Source organism: Teleopsis dalmanni, chromosome 1 (genome assembly GCF_002237135.1).
Source record: "Teleopsis dalmanni isolate 2A chromosome 1, ASM223713v2, whole genome shotgun sequence".
Taxonomy (NCBI): Eukaryota; Metazoa; Arthropoda; class Insecta; order Diptera; family Diopsidae; genus Teleopsis; species Teleopsis dalmanni.
Window position 1 is genome coordinate 55,668,452 of NC_051846.1, and position 19,922 is coordinate 55,688,373.

The 19,922-nt window shown below is 29.1% G+C and overlaps 1 long non-coding RNA gene across 1 annotated transcript; it reads left to right on the plus strand.

Moving 5' to 3' along the window:
- Positions 1–839: 839 nt before the first annotated feature.
- Positions 840–19,713, plus strand: LOC119669042. The gene is made up of 3 exons (XR_005251556.1): positions 840–905; positions 19,466–19,564; positions 19,692–19,713. It is a non-coding gene; the product is annotated as an uncharacterized LOC119669042 (long non-coding RNA).
- The last annotated feature ends 209 nt before the right edge of the window (positions 19,714–19,922 follow it).

Consider the following 19,922-nt stretch of genomic DNA (forward strand, 5'->3'; position numbering starts at 1 on the left):
AATAATTTAAAAGCGTTTTCACCTTCTATCTTGTATCTTTTTGTGCTTTCAGCAAAAAATTCTGTCTAATTAATTCTGCTCCAATAATTAACAATCTGCCTTAACCTTTTCATCATACTTTTGTTGTCGGTGTCGGCGTTGATTGTGCGCTGTTGTTTGTACACAATGAAATGCTGTTGTTATCGAAGCAGCGCAGCTGTCATTCCGAATTCCTTGCAATTCGTTACTGTTGTTGTCAATGTAGTCGGTGTAGTCAGTGTAGTCAGTGTAGTCCTGGCATTGGTCCTTTCTTGCATTGCTTGCATTTTTGTGACGTTTCAGCTGAAATTGTGCTCTTTGTGTGCTTCTGCTCAGGTCAATTGGTCAATGGTGCCTTGAAGTGAGTTATCGATTGATTAAAATCGTTCTGTGTGCTTTTCTTGTGTGTCATTTACGTTGTTATCGGACGTGTTGTTGAGGACGGCAACGGAACGTGTAACAAGCGTTTGCTGTTTCACATTTCCACACCGAACTCAACAGCTGTCACACGTTGCATACATGAATACATTAAGAATAAATTTGCACATTTTTGGCAAAATTGATTTGTCATACCGAATTGGCGCTGATGCAAATGAAAAATGAATGCAAATTCCAAATACCAAATACCAAATAGCAAATAGCAAATTCTGAATGCTAAATGCTAAAGAAGTGAAAATTTGTTAATAAAATGTATGCAAATAAATTTGTCTGCGTACTTATTTAGTTTACAAATTATTCCTATAATTAAACTTTAAATATTTTCTTACTTAAATTTTAAAACTATTTTTTAATTAAAATTTTTTTTCTCCGCTCTTTGTATTTTTGCAGTTCCAAATGCTGTAAAGCTTCCATGCAAGGTGCACATCGTACAACGGAAATACCACCACGTAAGTTCAAAGTTTCCAACGTCGCACACATTTCGCCATTTCGCCATTTTGCCTTAAGCCACACGTAAAGGACCTGCAAGTATAGAACCGAATTTTTGCATATCAAACAGGAAAAAATATGTTTTTTAAGATAAATTTTTTATTTAAAATGTAAATAAATTTTAAAATAAAATCAAAAAAAATTTGAAACCCAACCAAATGCAATTAACCTCTGCTGGAAGAACAAAAAACAAGTAGGATATTAAGGAAGAAATATTAAAATGGTATGGCCAATGTCTATAATATATGTGAAACGTTTAAAGCACCCATTTCATTTCTTCTTCTTCGCAAAAACTTTTATCCTTGAGCGCAATTTTTCGTATCTTTTTATGCGATTTCCACTTTTTTCATATTTGCGTTTTGCTTATTTGCATAGACATTTGTATGTATGGATGCTGACATGTGTGCTTCTTAGTCACCATGCCTCGTTTATTTCTGGTATAAGGATATCATTATATTTTATGTCTCCATCACTATGGGTTTTCGTACTGAGAGATTTGATATGCAAAATTTTATATTTCACCAAAAAATTTCCTTAAAGCTGATTTCGGTAAGCTTTTAAGTAGAAAACTATAAAATTCGTATATAAACATTTCGATATATAAATGGGTTCCATTTATTGCAGTAATATAAGAAAATAAAATAATAAGATCATAGATATGAAATAATAAATTATATAGCAAATTATTAAATAATGAATGAATCGGCTTATGCGTCACCGCTTTTGTTATTATTATTATTAGTAAAATGATAGTAAACTGCGAACTAAAAGATCTATTGTGCCCGTTAGTCGGTTTAGAGTGTTTCTCCAAATCCGATTTCTTTAATAGGTAAAAGACAGTACAGAAACTTTATTTTCTAACCTTTTATCCTTATGCTCCATGAAATTCCATCCCAGGTGTTTCTTCCGCTTGTGTAACAGTGCCTGGCTTTCACCTAACATATGACATGCGGTTTCTCTCTCTTCTTTGCAGTATCTTCAGTCTGAGTTGAATTGAATTCTTAATTCTGTTAGATGATTATTCAAACTGCAAAGACCGCTTAGTATTCCGGTAATAAGTTTTAGATTATTCTTTGTTAGTTCTATGCAATCCTCGCAGCGTTTTAGGTTGTGAGTCCCCAAAAGCATTTTGGACTGTGATAGTCTTGGTAGTTCTTGCCAATATAGTTTCCTTCCTTTTCCTCTACGCCATTCATAAGAAGTGATAGAGTTTTTTTGCCTAGAACGCTGAAAGGTTCTGGGTCTATCACTTTTCCCGTCTATCATTTTTTCTTCTTGTGAATTTGCTACTATTTCATTACCTTGGATTCCAGCATGTTCCGGAATTCATATTAAATGCACCTGATTGTTCAAGCCAAGTATGTTCAGCTTGTCAAGGCACAATAGCAGTTTGGATGTTACTTTGTAAGACCGTTTTTGTTATTTGTCAATTAAACGTCTAATTAGTTATGATTGCCGTGACTGGTATTTCTTTGATAGCTTAGCTAATGTGCGTGAAGTTTTACATATAACTTAATGATAATAAGTAGATAAAACTAATAATATGTGGATAAAAATTATTATATGTAGGACAAAACTAGAATATTCAGACTGCAGTAGATCATTGTATGTAAGAAAGTCTGAAAGACAAAAAATTGAGAAGAATCTGAGCATGATGATCGAAATGATGATTTGCATGAACCTTATCTATCTTAATATAAAGATCAAAGATAATCAATTGCAGTAGCATCACTTTAAAGATCTCAATTTTGTAGGTTAAAGCCTAAACTGTTCTAAACTAGATTCTTTCACGCCTTAGTATAAGTGAACTGAAACCATGAGTTATGCCATAACGTATTTCCACGAGAATCTTTAACTCATTAAGCCGAAAAACTTCAAATATTAATGTAGTCACACCCCTGTATATTTGGACTTCTCGAAATTCAAAATATATGTAGGTCGTTTTCGAATTCCAAAACATCCTTACATCCATCACTGGCGTCTAAATATACGTGATGGCTGTCAAACCCTATACATAACCCTTATTTAAACTTCTTGCGATAGAACTTACTGTACGTTCTATTAGTTCATTATCCAGTGGGTGGCAGGGAGGCTGTGAGGCCACTTGGATTAAGGACGAAAAGGCTTGCACTGACACTTTTCAAGTTAAATGCAATTAGACCTTGCGTATTGTTTCCAGGGGCTCACAGAACCACCCATCTCTCTTCCATACACGGTTTTTAACAAATATGCGGTTTTATTTTTAATATTTTAAAAAAATTAAGTGGAGTTATGCCTAAATGCTGATTTAAGCTGACCTTTAACAGGGCTTTCGCATGTGTGGTAATAAACCAAAAAATATAGTCTACTTTTAGGGTTATTTTTAATAAATTTCTGTAAAACTATTTATCGTCTCAATCAATAGAATTATATATTCTTTAAATAATTCAAGCGAAACACTTCAAAATTTTTTCGTTGGAAGAACAACTTTTCAGATTATTTAAAGTGAAACAATGCTTCCAGTAATGGTTTTCTATGTCATATGAATTAAAAATACCAACGCAATCAACAAATTGACAGTTCAGAATTAGAACGATTTGTTGTCTTGCATGACACAGTGATATTTTCCCCTAAATGTATCCACTCATATAGTAAATGGAGTATATCCAGCAACTACTATTTACAGAGGTTTTGACTTGTTCACATCTTATATATATATTTTTTTCCACTTTTATTGAAATGCGAAAGTAAACGAAATTGACAAGCAAAATAAATAAAAGCAAACCGACTCATAGACCAATTCATTTCCATTTTACCACTATGCAGTGTCTCTGTAATTTTAGCATACAATTTCGCCGATTTTATCTTTAATTTATTTATTTTGCGATACTGTGATTTTTGTAATTGAGTTTTGGTTATCCTTTTCATATCAGCTTGAATTTTTTATTTGTCGCATGTCGAAATGCAGTAGTCGCGCTTGAACTGTTGCTACGGCTTCGGCAGAAAAGCCTCAGGATTTTGCTTACGAATGTTATTTGCGTTGACATTTTTATTTTTATTGCGATGTTTATCCTTTTTGCCACACGCTCATACGTGCGCATTGTAAAATGAAAAGGACATTTTATTTACTTTGCTTACTTTACCATTTTTCTTTTATTTTTTTTTTATTTTTTTTTCTAGTATTTTACTTTACTTCATTTTGTTGTATTTTTACTTTTTGCTTTTGTTTCCTTGCTCTGTTGCTTTAGTTTCTATGTTTATTTATTTGTGCTTAGTGTTTTCCTTTAAACGTTTATAATGTAAAATCACTTGTACTGCTTAAGGATGTTTACGTGCTGTAACCTTACGAAAAGGATACGCATTAAAATGGTATACAGTTTATTTTACTTTATTTCTTCTCTAAAACTGTTCTGTCATAGAGTCTGGGAATGTTTGTATTTAACTTGTTACTTGGACGTGTCCTTCTCTCGAATTATTTTATTTTATTATTTCTTTTTCCATTTTAAACTTTTACCATAATTTACTTTTTGAGTTACTTAAGTCGTATTTGAGTTGATTTGATTTGTTTCAAATGGATTCAAATTAATTCCTTAAGGATTTCTGAAATAAAATTTATATGCTTTAAGAGAAAAATAAATTTTGCTTAAGCATTTTTGTTACGAAAATATACGTGATATACACGTATTAAAATATTAAATTTAATCATATTAAGTAATTAAAAAATAATAGAAGAAGCAAACGTAATGCATAAAATATTATTTTCATAAATTGAAAAACATTTTATATTTATATTTTACTTTACATTTAAATATTACAACCTTTCTTTTTAAATATGAAGAGATATTTTGTATTTAAATGTTTTTGTAAAAATAATTCTATTTAGTTGCGAAAATAGAGTCTTCTGTTGAGGTTTTTGCGAGTTAGTGATACTGGGCACTTTTATTTTTAACTAGCGTGTTCTAACAGAGTCCCTCCCTTCTCTTTGACTAATTTATGTATTCCTCACAAGCTTCACTGTTTATTCGTTGACTGATCTATGATCTGCATACCGCCCCGTACGGCAAGTGACTGCTCTGAGATTAGATAGTACTATTTAGGGTAGCCTAACAATTTTTAATGAAAATAGAGTGTAACCAATGTAGTTGTAGCGTAAGGGAAAGATAATTCTATAATATATGAAAGGATTGAAAGGATGAAAATAGAGTGTAACCAATGCAGTTATAGGGTAAGGGAAAGATAATTCTATAATATTTGAAAGACTTATTACCTCATAACTTGAATGATAAATTATATTATTTATTATATATTACATTAATCATACATTAATAAATAATACTATATTATATGTATTAGAATATGTAGTATTATTAAATATTACATTATTAAATAATTTTGCAAAAATATCTTTATTAAATTGTGAAAATAGATTACAACCAGTATAGTTGTGGGGTATAAGATAATTCTTTAACATTTAAAAGAATTTCTCATTTATGCCTTGGATAATCGTCTGTAACATATTCCTTGTATAGGAAGATGATTAGATGGAAAACACATTCCTTTTAATAAATAGTTTTTTTTTGAAACTTCAAACTATTTATACTATATATATGGTTGTGTAGCGTTTAGCAAAGCTTCAAACACTACTATTCACCAATTAGAAATTGCACAAAGCCAGGCTCTGAGAAGACTTTTCAAAGTTCCTTGGTATATTAGGACGAATGACATCCTTAGGGACCTCAAGATTGATCCCTTCAAAAAATACATAAAGGATAGAGCCTTGAAATTATTTGCGAAATCTGACAGACTTACTAACACCGCATTATCAAATCTCAGAATGGTTACAGGCTCCTCGGGGAGGTATGCAGATCTGAGGTCAATTATTACTTAGTCTGATGATGTGATAAATAATAATCCAGTCAAGGCGCAAAGAGGGGTTTTGAAGAAACCTCGCAGTTAATATAGAGTAAAAGTGCTCAGGTGCACTGACTCAACTTCCCTCAACATAATAATAATATATTACAACTTTAATGCATTCTTAAACTAGATTTTAACGTCAATATGATAGTAGTGACTATGCAAAAAAAAAAAAGAAATAAACTCTTGCAATAAGTAATGCCCCTAAAAAAGTGTTGAAATTTAACAGTTGAAAATAAAAATGAAAATATAATTAATTAATTCAATTATTCTAGAGCTGGTTTATAATTTCGTTCTAATATAACACAGCAAGTGAAATTATTTGCGAAAACTGACAGACTTACCAACACCGCGTTATCAAATCTTAGAATGGTTGCAAATTCCTCGGGAAGGTATGAAGATCTGAGGTCAATTATTGCTTAGTTTGATGAAGTGATAAATAATAATCCAGTCAAGGCGTAAAGAAGCGTTTTGAAAATATCTCGAGTTTAGAAAGAGTAAAAGTGCTCAAATGCACTATCTCAAATAGCTTCAATATAAATAAATTTAATAGAAAATTAACAATACTTCAAGTTCGAACATATAAGTCAAGTGCGGTTTTGAGTCAGTTAGCTAATGAACACTGACTGACTGAGAAAATGCTAGTTGTTTCTCACAATTCATATTCCTCCGACATGTGACTAAGGTCTCAAGAGCCACGGTTGTAGAGTGAGATGATGGATACATCCGAATTCTGCTTATCGAAATTTAGCATATTGTGAGAGTTTGGAGCGCATGGCATGGATGAAGTCTGCAGAGAGGATGCTGGTGCAGAGGCTTTAGGGGGGAGGTTTTTTTTTTCTGAGTAGAGATAGTACCTCTTCCACAAAAGGCTTTAAAACCTACAAGCAGCGGAGGTGCTTCATTTCAGGCAAGTAAATAAGGCAAGTGCTAGAGTAAATAAGTAAAATTTTGTAAAAACTTGCGAAGTATACCGAATATGTGTAATGTGAATATTTTTAATAAAAATTAAATTATAATTGAAATACAAATAAACAAAAATTAATGTTTTTTGAAAAAAAATTTATTTGCTTAAAAAACGACCTACACCCGTTAATAATCAAAAAATTTATTGTAAATTAATCGTAATAACAATAGAGTAACATTATATATTATAAATGCAATTAAATTCAAATTATTTGAGTTTATAATAAAAAAATTTTTAATTACTCTTAAAAATACTCAAATATGTGAATGTGAATAACGAGCATTTTAGATAATTTATTTCATGTCAAAAAATAATAATTCATAAAACAATATTGTTAAAATGTATATATTAATATGAGTGCTATCAAAAATTTGATTCAATGTAGGCATTGTTCAATCGTTCGTATGTCTTTGTTATTTGTTTATTCTACTAAACATACTTACATAAAATAAATATATAAAAATATGTTTTCGTGTAGGTTATTATTTATGCAATACAAAAAGATACTTCACTCAACGACATTTATAGATAGCATTTTGTGTATAGGAGGAAACTCATCAATATAAAGAATCTAAAGTACTTAATGTCCTCGTGCATTATTCATTCATTGCCTTAACAAATTCACAATACAATACACAAATAAATATCAAAGTCTATCAAAAAAGGCATAGAACGCATAGAATAGAATAGAAGAATAGAGGTGACATATAAATTGGCATTCAATCGATTACACAAAGTGTACGATTATTGTTGTGTATATCAAGTAGAAGTAAATAATCTATATACTACCAACAAAAAGCAAAAAAATAGAATATATATCAATAATGTTTATTCATTTTTGAGTTACGCATAAGTGTTTTCATGTACTACCACTTGTGTTTGTGCCACTTTTGAACTATTTGAATGTATAGTGAATAGAGTCAGATACTTTGTTTAAGGCGTAGTTAGAAAGCAATTAAGGTGTAAATATGTGTATGGATTGTTTCCTCACACTTAAGTGTTAACAATAGCTTCTTCTTTCGTGCTAATATCCATATGTACGCATATATACTTACAAAAAAAAAACTCGTTGAAGCTCCATTAAATAGAGAGAAAAGGGTATTCTAGGCGTATGAGTTACAAAATTGCACTGTTAAGGTAAATTTTATTTGTTATTTAATAGCGAGGTAGGATATTCCAACAATTCTTTTCTTTATAGAATATTCCCTATAAAGTTTTATTTATTTAAGAAACACATAAAATCCTGCTACTCTTGTTTGTTTATTTACCCACTTATAAGGAATTGAAGTTGGGTAGAAAATAATAACGAGAAAAGTTGAAAATAAACATGATTGAATGAAAAGAAGTCAGTTAATTTATTTCTTCTTTTGCATTTCAATGGATGTGGTATATTTAACAAATTATTGTCAGACAAATTGATAGACATATGAGTTGTGTCATTCATGCAGTCATATGTTGAAGTCGGTTTTTGCTTCTATTGCAGGAGTTCATTTGAAATATTTTCACCTAAACATATCCTTGTATCATCGAGTATGGCAGACAAGCTCACATTAAGAAGTTGGAAAACTTTGTGTTAGTAGAAATAGACAAGTGTCTGTCTGAGAGTGTCTGAAGTTGCGTCAAAAAGTTTTGCTTGAATTGACAATTTTTTTGCAATTTGGTTTGTCATTATCACAAAAGACTTTGTTATATGTATATATTATATAGAAATAAATAAAAAAAGTAGACTAGATTTTATGTAGTATACTAATGTGAATCCTGATTTTGATTGTTCTTTATGTAGATACATTGTCATATTGAAGTAGACTTATTTTGAAGAGCTTTTAAAATTTATAAAAAAAATTTCAATATTTTTATGTATTAATGAAAAATTTTGATTTTTGGTTTACTCCGATATTTCTGTAGTAGTAACTATATATCCTTATACTATTCCTCAAATGACCGTTCAGAGCACAAAATTCAAATGTCTATTTTTTGTCATCATTTCGTTAATTAAATAAATTTTTTAGCCAGTATGTTTTCATTAGTTATCCTTGCAGTTGTATCACTGCTGGTGTTCCATTTAAGAACGTTTTCCTCGCTTATGTAAGCTATGATACCTATCGACTGCTCTGCGGAATATCGAAAATGCCGCATAATTTGAGTTGAGTATGTTTTTACTGCATTCCATTTGAAAATGCTTAAATATGTTTCATGCGCTCCTAACAGCATAGTAGATAGTAGATGCCATAGAGCGTGCACCAATAGTTCCGTTCCTTTTTAAAGCGGTCGCAACGAAAGACTACATGTTCTTCACTTTCAGCGACGTTGTGGAAGCTTGGGAAGTAGGGTCTATATGTTAGCTGAAATCGGTAAAAATATTCAGATTGTAGTTTACTTTCATATGTTTTCTTGTCATCGATTCTTTAATGTTGAGTGCATTCTCTAAATGAATATGAGCGTTCAGCAGATTTTTAATCTGTCGTCGGTATCATGCGTTGTCTGCCATAAAGGCGCGGCTTAATTCTTTTTCATATATGTCTGGCAATGACACAGATTTCATTATGTTTTATAAGCACCGGCAAAACGAAACACACTGCGTCTTTATATCTGTCCTTCTAGTCGTATCTGACGCTTTTTGCTGCTGCCCATGTAGTAGAGGCATAAAATGTAATAGAGTCCTATCTACCTATCTAATAGCCTATCGACCTATCGAATTATTATAAACATATACTAGTTAGCACTACATGATGTGTGTACTTTTTGTTAATATACTCTTGAGTGGTAATCTGTCTTGTTTTTTATCTCGAGAAGTAAACTATATCGGTCTATGGTTTTATGAAAAATGTTGCTTAAAATAGAATTTTAAAAAAATTTTTTTTTTAATAATAATGGGAAATAAATAGATTAATATTATGTACTAATCATATTTGCGCTAACCTCAATGATATTTAAAAGTATATTTCAGTTTCTTTCTAATCATTGAGGACAAAAACTAGACAACATTTTGTACTCAATACGCAACATTCTTTGGAATTCCGTTGTATAATCGGTCTATCTGGAAATTTTGAATTATATCTACAGAAATTCAATTCTGATTTTATGCTATATTTAATATTAACTTTTTCATAATTTTTAATGAGGAGCAGAGACTTTGAATATGTCACGATGGATCTATCTGAGGAAACTGAATATCGACTTTAAATAAAAGCAAGGGATAATAGTATTTATATTGGTTTTCTCCTTCTTGGAGGGTATTGATCCAATCTCTGCCCGATGTGTAAAAGTCCCTATAAACGAAATTGTAACCACTCTTTTCCAAAAAGCTTACTTACCCAAACTAAATAATGCTCAAATGCTTTGAAATGCTCAAAACCAAAAATTCATTTCAAACTAGTATTAAGTATAGTATCAAAACTAATATATTGAATATTAATGATATTTTTTCCTTTCGTATTTAAAAGTCAAAATGCTCTTATAAACAAAATAGAAAGAATAACATCGTAGAAGATTCTAGAAGTAGTGATTTTTTTTAGTTATATTAACTATGGTTTGTGTGCAAAATATATATTTAAAATCTACATATAATAATATATAATCTACATAAAAATAATATATCTATAACATATAATATATAGATATAGTATATAATCAAAAACGTATATTTGTTTTTTTTTTTGTTTTGTAGAAATAATATTGTATGTTTTAGTATAGTTGTGTGGCAGTACTGAGAAAACTATCAGAGGACATGAATCTAAAGTTAATTTCAGTAAAGAAGGACAACAATTCAATGACAAAAAATATTGTAAAATCGATTTTAATTATTTTTGCAATATTTAATTTGTTGTTCTTCGGTGCGCATTCTCAACGAAAGCTAAGCAACATTTGTATATGAAAAAACATTGCATGTAGGGCTTCATTTTAAAATTGACAGCAAAGGTTAAAAGTTTTTCAAACTCGATTGCAGAATATAAAATTTAAAATCAAGTCTTGTTTAAAGTATATTTTGACATATTTCTGCCAATTTCACTTTAAGTAAAAATAGTGATTTTAAAATGAATACGAGTATAATTGCCTTTGGTCATAGGTTAACGTATTTTTAACAGTCAATAAAAAACTAAATTGACAGAAAATTTATTAACTTTCATGCAATTTTTTGTTGAATTTTAAAAGTATAAAAAAAAAATTAAATGAAACTTGCACAACACATTTTTATATATGAATATATATATATAAAAACTAAAATTTTAATTAAAATTTATGGTAGACTTTTGAAAGCTTTCAAATTGTCAACAACGGTCACAAAAATATATTATTTTTTCAAAGATTTTCTTTTATATCATTGTGAATTAAATTAACAAATTTATTTTTAAGAATATTTAACTAATTAATTATTGTTTAAAATTAATTTTTTTTGTTTATATTTTAATGACCTTTTAATTTGTGTGCTATAAAAAACCTAATAGATTATGTTTCGGAAGTTAATTAAATCATTAACAAATTTCAAAGCATTTAACACAATTAATATTAATATTTAACGCTTCTGGCAACAGCAGGCAAAAATATGACGAACTCATTTATCCGTTGTCAGTTGTTAATGATTAGCTAAAATGATTTATTACGCAGGATAATGATAATCTTCTTGTGAATTTTTTAAAAATTTCTACTTAGAAAGTTGCTGTCAACCACAACCGCATCGGCACTTCCTTAAAACTTAAAGAAAATTATACGCTTGCCCAGGACTTAGAATTATTTATATCACATTTTTGAAAAGGTCAACTTGTTGTTTGTTTTCAGTGGAGTCATGTCCGCCATAACCGGTACTTATCTTCCTTCATATTTGTCTTTCGTTATCTTTTTGTTGAAATTTGGTAAAATGTATGTACTGTAATCAAATACTATCAATATAATCAAATATAATCAAATATTGAGAAACGCAAAGAAATAATATAAATTTTTATTTAAAATTTTAAAAATATTTTTTTATTGTGTTATGGGTTTTAAGCCAAAAAATATTGTTAACATTGTTCGTGTGGTACAAATTTAGTCAATTAAAATCTAAACACATGCTCGTATATATATATATTTAATCCTTTAACTCATAGGAGGAGCATTAGGCCGCTCGTATGGTATTAAAATCGCAAAGAGTAAAGAGAAAACTATGTTGAGTGTACAACAAATATTTGCTTTTAAGTTAACTTCACCAAAAACACACCACATCTCATCCATTGAAATCTAATATTGATTTGAAAATTTTATTAAAAAATAATCTAATTAAACATTTTGAAACAATATATACTTCAAAATTTATACTAATAAATTCCTTTTGTCTTATATTTATTGTTCAAAATCCATATTGAAACCTCATCCCAAAAACACCGACCTTATTTCATGCAATGAGCAAATATAAATTACACTATGTATAAACTACACTAGTTCAAAAGTTCTCTTCAAAATTTATAAATCCTTGAATAATCGAAAATTATGTTATTTCAATATTTTTTGCATTCGAGTTATTTCAAAGAAGAAATATTTTACCATTGAATTAACTGCAAAACCATTGTTTGATTTTTGTGGTTTTTCAAAATAAATTTGAATTAACTTCTCGATTGGAAAATGGTTACCATCCACTCCATCCTTAGCAAGCTAATGTATTGCAAGTCCTTTGGAAAAACATGAAAATTTCCATTTTCAATTTGTGTTACTTTAAATGCAAATTGTAAGTGGGATTTATGTTTTCCCACAAAGTTTGTATGTAAGTTGACACTTCGATTCAACATTTATGGATTTTAAAAAAAAAGTATATATTATATCCTTTTCACATATCAAAAATTAAAATTAATTAAGTGTACTTAATGCAATTATTTTGGACCTTATTATTAGACACAAAGTACCAACTAGTTGGTTGATTGTAGTGACTGAGTAATAATAAAAATTCCAGCAGCCTCTTATACTGGGCATAGGTTATCTATAAGACGTTTACACTTTGCCGCAACGCTAAGTCCTTTATATCAGTAATGTTGCTTATTCTCCTTCCTAGCGACTTCAAAACGGTATTTATTTCATTTAACGTTGACCTTTTCCATGTTGTTTTTGAACGATCTCTTCCTCTGCTGCCTCAGGGATTGTATACCAACGCCTGTTGACAAATTTCGGTAGGGGCGTTTCGAAATGTATGTCCGATCTATACAAATTTTCTTTTGTGTATTTCAAGGTTGACAGCTCTTACATTTAAATTCTAATCTGCTAAATTCTGCGGAGGCAGCGGTTGACAAATACTCTGCCTTTGTATGTTTTCCGCAAAAAACAAGGTTTCGCAACCATACTGGAAAAGAACGCATGATTTAAAGATTTTTATCTTTAGATATGGTAGATACACCATATGACGGTCTAAAGAGCTCATAAACCATTGTGATGGTCTAAAAACCCACCCATAGAAGGATCAAGATGGATTTAACTGCTTCTTTTTCATTCCTTTCGAAGTACTCATGATTCAATTAAATTTCCAATAGAAGTGATATCAGTGTGAATCATCTCAGCCACTCTATTTCTGCCATACACTCTCTGACTAGCTGACTAGGCACAATGTGCTGTTATATTTATTTGCTAAATGAGAAATATATTCCCATAACAAAATAAAAATAAGCATTCATGCATTATACACAAAACCATAACACAATTTATGTTAATATTATTAGAAAATATGTTAAATATTGCAAATATTTATAAAAACAAAATATTTTTACACATTTGCGTTTTCAAAATTGTGTACGAAATTTTTTTAAGGTTCAATTAAAAATTTAATAAATTATTTTTAAAATTTTTCTTAATGTTCTAATAAAATTTACAAAAGTAATGGGTTAATTAAAGGAAATTATAATTGTTCATTGAAATGTATAAATTCATTTTTATTTTAATTAGTTTAAAGTTAACAGAGCTCTGCACATTTTTTACAGTAAAAAACCACTGTAAATTGGTTTTTCACAATTCTTTTGTCTAGAACAGAAATTTTTAATTAAAATTTATTTATTTAATTATAGGTTGCATAGAAGTTGTTAATTGGTATTTTAAACATAAAAAAGAATATATAAAATATATGAAGGAAGAAAAAGAATATATCACTATAAAAAATTTTACTTATTTATTTAAAAATATTAGAATTATAATTAAAAATAATAAACTAATATATAATACAAAAGCACTTACTTGCTTTAATTTTTTATAATTAGTTGACAAAAAATGAAAGACATTTATGTTATGTGTTTCTTCCCGGTCATTTAAGGTCTTTTCCTCTACTAAGAGAGAATGGCAACAGTAAGTAAGTAATTCCACGCAAATAAACTATATATATTTTCATTTAATACTCATTTTAAAAGTGGTGGGAAACTTACAACAGAGAAGACAATATTTGGTAACTGCTGACGTTTCAGGAAACACTACAGCTCTTTCGAATCCAGTCTTTTTGAAAATTAATAAAACCTTGTCATTTCTGTAACTTTAAAGAATTTACCCTGAATATGTGTTTCAGGGTTGTTAGACAACAGTTCCTTTGCTTTTAGATTTTTTTTATTATGAAATCTTTTTATTTCTGGGCTTTAAAAGATCTTACTCTTTTCGTGCAATCACAATAGCTCCATCAAGTGTAGATGTTTTTTAAATAAGCGAAGTCCTGTGTTTTTTAAAAAGATTTACTTTAAGTTTGTAAGTTAGTGTTCTTTGAAAAATTGTTTCGCTATATTTAGCTACAGTTAACACTTAGTCAAGCTTTTTCAAGTGCTCAAGCTTGATTTAGCTGAGCAGTTACTTGATTTCTGCTGCGATATGGATTTTGTAGAAAATGAGTCTTAATTTCATGAAAAACTGTTTCGATATATTTAGCCACAAATAAGACTTATATAAATTTTTTTCACATACCACTGAGCAGTTATTTGCTTTTTATTATTAAATGGACTACGTAGAATATGGATCCAAATTTTCTGAAACCACAGCAAATGAAGATATTTTCGACCACCATCCCGATATTTTGCAATATTATCAGTGTTGCAGATATAGTATGGATTTATTCATATTAAGGTTTTCATTTTAAGGCAACTTTTAATTCAAATACTAAAACTAAATGATTCTAAAACTAAATGAATTGACTGAAATTATTTTCAAAAGCAGTCTCATAGAACTCATTTTTTTTTAAATAAGTAATTTTATAAATCTACTGAAAATATGTGATATAATGGTGTAAATATAATATTCTTATATTATTGTATAATTATAATAATTTAATTTTTATTATTTAATAATTATTATTACATAATTTTTATATAATTATAATAATTATACATATAATGGTGTATATAATTATATAATACTTTTAAAAATATAAGATATGTAACATAGTATCTCTGTTTCAAATAATATTAAAACATAACATAACATAAATAATATATATGCAAAAAAGAAAATATTATTTTAAACGAAAACTTATTTTAGCTTTCATTTGTGTTAAAATTATTGCAAAGTCATTAATTTTAATGAAGCTCATCCTTTATGAATTTCAAAATGTACAGTTTCTCTGTCCGTTTGGAATTTTTTACTTTTTAATAACTGTTGCCTATTTATATAGTTCTGTATACATTAACATATCTATATCTATATATATATGTATGTATACACATATGCTTACTGCATACATTCTCCTTTGCAAATGTTTTGTTTTTCTTAAGGGATTCAATCATTAAGAGGAAAATCTGTAATGCTATATGGATATGTGAAAAAAATTTTCTGTTTATACAAAAATATTGTGCACTCTACAAACTGCATATATAACACGTTTTGAGTATATTTAAATCAATTTTTATACTTAACATAATCATCAAAATAATGTCATAAGTTTTTTTAAATTTGGTAGTAATTCTGCTAAACAACTACAATTACTCTTACGTAGAAAACTTTACACAATTAATCATAACTGGTTATACCAGTCTTTAAACCTATTCGCTGCACTCGTTATAGCATTCACAGTTTGGGTAGTGCCACTGTTAGTAATAACATGGATATGTTCAAATGCTGTCTGTCTGTAATTATTTTTATTGATGTTGTCTCTGCTGTTGTTAATAATAATATTTTGCTTGGTATTCCATGCCATTTGTGCATGTTTCCATAATTGTTGTTGAAATTTTTTGCGCTTTGTTGTTGCATTTGCGTTAATTGCTGTTGTCATAGTTTTACATTTGCTACATTGTACAAACCGTCAAACCCTGAAGCCAACCCAACTCATTATGCTCGGCTACGACACACACACATACACATACAAACGCCAATTCATCTCTGTTCATATATATTTCAATGAGAATTTAATGATCACATATACTACATACATACATACATACATACAAAATGGTATGATACAATACATGTGAACGTCAACACATAGGCATTGCAATACAAAATTTTGTAGTGTTTTTAATTTTGCTTGTAACCAACAACAACTACATTGACAATAAAACAGCACAACAAGAGCTAAATGTGCAATATTGCCGTTATTACAGCAATGCTTGTTGCAGATTTCAATGATGCTTACGTGGTGTGTAGCATGTTGATGGCACCCTGCCAGCTGTGCGAGTACTCTGAGCTGTTATTGTCCTTTTATAATTGCTGTCGTTGTTACTGCAATTTATTTAATTTTCATGTACTGTTAACGTTTGCCTTCATTGTAATTATTTTTTAAATACTTTGTGCGCTTAACATTATTTATGATTAACAGTATTTCTTTCATTCTTCTGTTTGCTTCCTGAATGCTATCGTTTACAATATATATATACATTTTTTGCGATATCACATTTTTAATACGTATTTATGTATTTATGTAACATTGTAACATTAAAAATGCAATAATTATGTGGGTGTGTACATAATTTATTGTAACTGCAGTTAATATTCGTAAAAATACTTCACAAAACATTATTTGCACTTATTTTACTTGGCTTATGAGTATTTCTTTTTTTTTTTTAATTTTCACATAAATTGCACATTATTTTTATATGCTGAAACCTTTATCATTAATAAACTACCTTTATATAGGTATTTAATTGATTTTTAATGGTATTATTCACTATATGTATTAATTAATTACATACAAAAATCATGAAATCGTAAATTGAAACTTTATTAATGATAAAAATATTCAAAATAAAAATACAATTAAATCAACTATATTTAATGAAGAAAACATAAATAAAAACATAAATAAAAGCTTTATTAAATCTACTGTTTAGTTATATATTAGCTATAGAAGTGAACCTATAATAATTATATATAGATTTAGCAATATGGTATATTATTATTCACACAAGTTATGATGTACTGAATCATTTATTTCAATAAAATTTAATAGACTGATAAGGGAATGGGAACAGGAATAAACAGGGTACCAGTTTCCAATGGAGCGAAGCACTGCTACAAAGGGTGTTGTTTTCACTGCAACATACCCTAACCGAACGGAATGATTGATCTTCCGAATAAAAGCCAGCATGTCAGCCGTTTTTGATCTGCTAATGTCAGAAGCGTAGAAAGTAATTCTGGACCCAGTGACCTTCTCCTGGCCCAAATCAAAGCTGGGCAGTCACAGAGAATGTGACTGGAAGTCTCGTCTGCTTCTAAGCAAATCCATTTTGTTAAGGTGATACCACAGGTGGGATATATCATGTTGTATATCCCACCAGCAACCTCAACTCTATTCTGCTGAAGAAGGATACCTTACCATACTTGTAGGTATAAACCAGCTCTTTAGCGTGATGGTTACCTGGAATGTCGCGCCAGTAGCATCTTCTCTAGGCTGAAAACCGGAGAATCAATCAGAGACCTAGTTGCACACCAGCTTAATCCAGAATTCAGCTTAAACCACAATTAAATAAATTGTCTAACCTCGCAAGATTGACACATTACCATTGATTCCTGCGTGATCAAGCAGGATTCTGAGAACAACGTATTTGAAATAAAAAATCTATGATATGTTAAACCAATCACATATGTGTGGAGTATAATGTTATATATATAACCGGGGAATTTTTAGAATCAATAACGCTCAAATCGTTTTAATTTAAATTAAAATACTTATTATCTTACACTTTCATAGAAGCATAAAAATTTTCTATCATCAGTTATTGGTACGGGGTTGCTAAGAGTGGCTGCAATTCGTGTGAGTTTGTTTTATTTATCTTTATTATAACACTGACCGTTTTAACATATTCAAATATAAAATAAAGCTTCGTTCCGACTGTTTTCAATATGTTGCTTATAAAATAAATATTATTAACATAATTTAACTTAGAAAGTTTGTCGAATTGAAGCAAGTGTATCTAAGGCTTCTACATCCATTTTCTTGATGACGGTTTTCTGGGACAGAAGTATGGAAGACACATAATCTGGATAAAGGTCTCTTGATTATGTAAAATATTCGATAGTGTTGCTTTTGAAGCACATTGCAGCATAATTTAAGTATTTGTATGTGGCTTTTAGCACTTAAATAAATTTTTTCAGGGATGGTTATGCCATACATAGCCAAATATTGGATGTTTCGTAAGCTCAAAAGTAACGAATAGAAGGAACAACGAGTATCTGCATTCCAACTTAATTAAATTTCTATACTTTAATTAAGAACTGAAGCTTTTTATTTAATATTACTTTATTTGAATTTAAGAAGGAAGGAAATATTAATATTTAGAATTTTTTACTTAAAGCATTAAAAAGGTTATAAGCAATAATATTATATGATTGGAACAATACTTCACGGACGGAAAAATGTAAAATTTGTTATAAAAGATCTCATCTCACATCTCAGTCAAAGGAGAACCTTTTCAAATTGATTTAATAAATAAAATAAATGAAAAAGGCTTTAAAATTATTTTTGTGTAAATTTTATGCTTAAATACTTTAATACAATAAGTAGAATAAGGCAAAAATCCTTTTTTATGTGACAAGGGGGAACGGAATGAATAAAAAAGCAATTTTTAGCCACTTTTCCCAGGAGTATTAAATTGTTGCCCTTTAATTTACCAAATAAAAACAAAGTTTGTTTAAGAGGCAGTCGACCATTTCGTTAGGTCGTTTTTTTTCTATTTGCTTTTATATTTATTTTCTTCATTTTATTTTACATTCGTATTGCTTTGCATTCATTTTTATTTTGTGCTTTTTTAAAAAAGCGTGCAATGTACCACTTTTAAAATAAAAGAGTGCTCAGTGGCAAATAAAATGGCTAAGGGAATCTCGACACATACGAAAGTGGCCAATAGAACCAACAACAGCCTACTAAAAATGTTGTTCTTTCTTCGATTTTTTATTTATTTTATTTAATGTATTTACTTTTTACTTGTTGGGTCAGTGGGGACTGTTGCCATACCATTTTATAATAATAAAGTGATAACATTAAATAAGCAGCCAGGGATGTAAAACACGACCGCCAAGCAGTAAACTCAAGGTGCAGACATTCAAATGACCTTAATTTACCTTGCGTGCATAATTCATGTGAAATACTGTTTCAGGATATATTATTATTTTATATATATTGTATGTATATATATACATGTACACTATATGGATTGACCCTTTTTACTATAATATTTCAACAAGAACTTTTTAGATTTGATATGTCTACTCACACGCATTTCAATGGATTTCTTCTATTTGCAGAAAATGCTTTTGCTGCTACCTGCCTTTTTCGCAGTGTTTTTCAACAGTTTCCCGGCAGGAGTTGAAGCGAATTTAAGTTTGGGCTTTAAGGCCACTAAGGTATATTACTGTATGAAAAAAAAATATATAAAAAAATTTTTAATTCTTTTTTATTATTCTATCTTACTTTTGTTTTCACTAATTTATTTAACTTTACTTAACTTTTTCTAATGGTGTGTTTAAGCAGATTTTGAGGGAACATAATCCAGGTAAGCTAAAAAGATAACAATTTATATACTTAAATTTAACTTTTTTTAAATGGTTTTATTTGTAATAAAATTGAATTGCATATAACATGTTGTTAGAAGCTGAATAATCGTTATATATTTTTGTTAAGATATTTAAAAGGATTAAGACACAAAATAAATGAACTGAAAAGTATGTCGGGACCCAAGTTAGGAAAAAAGTATCATGATTA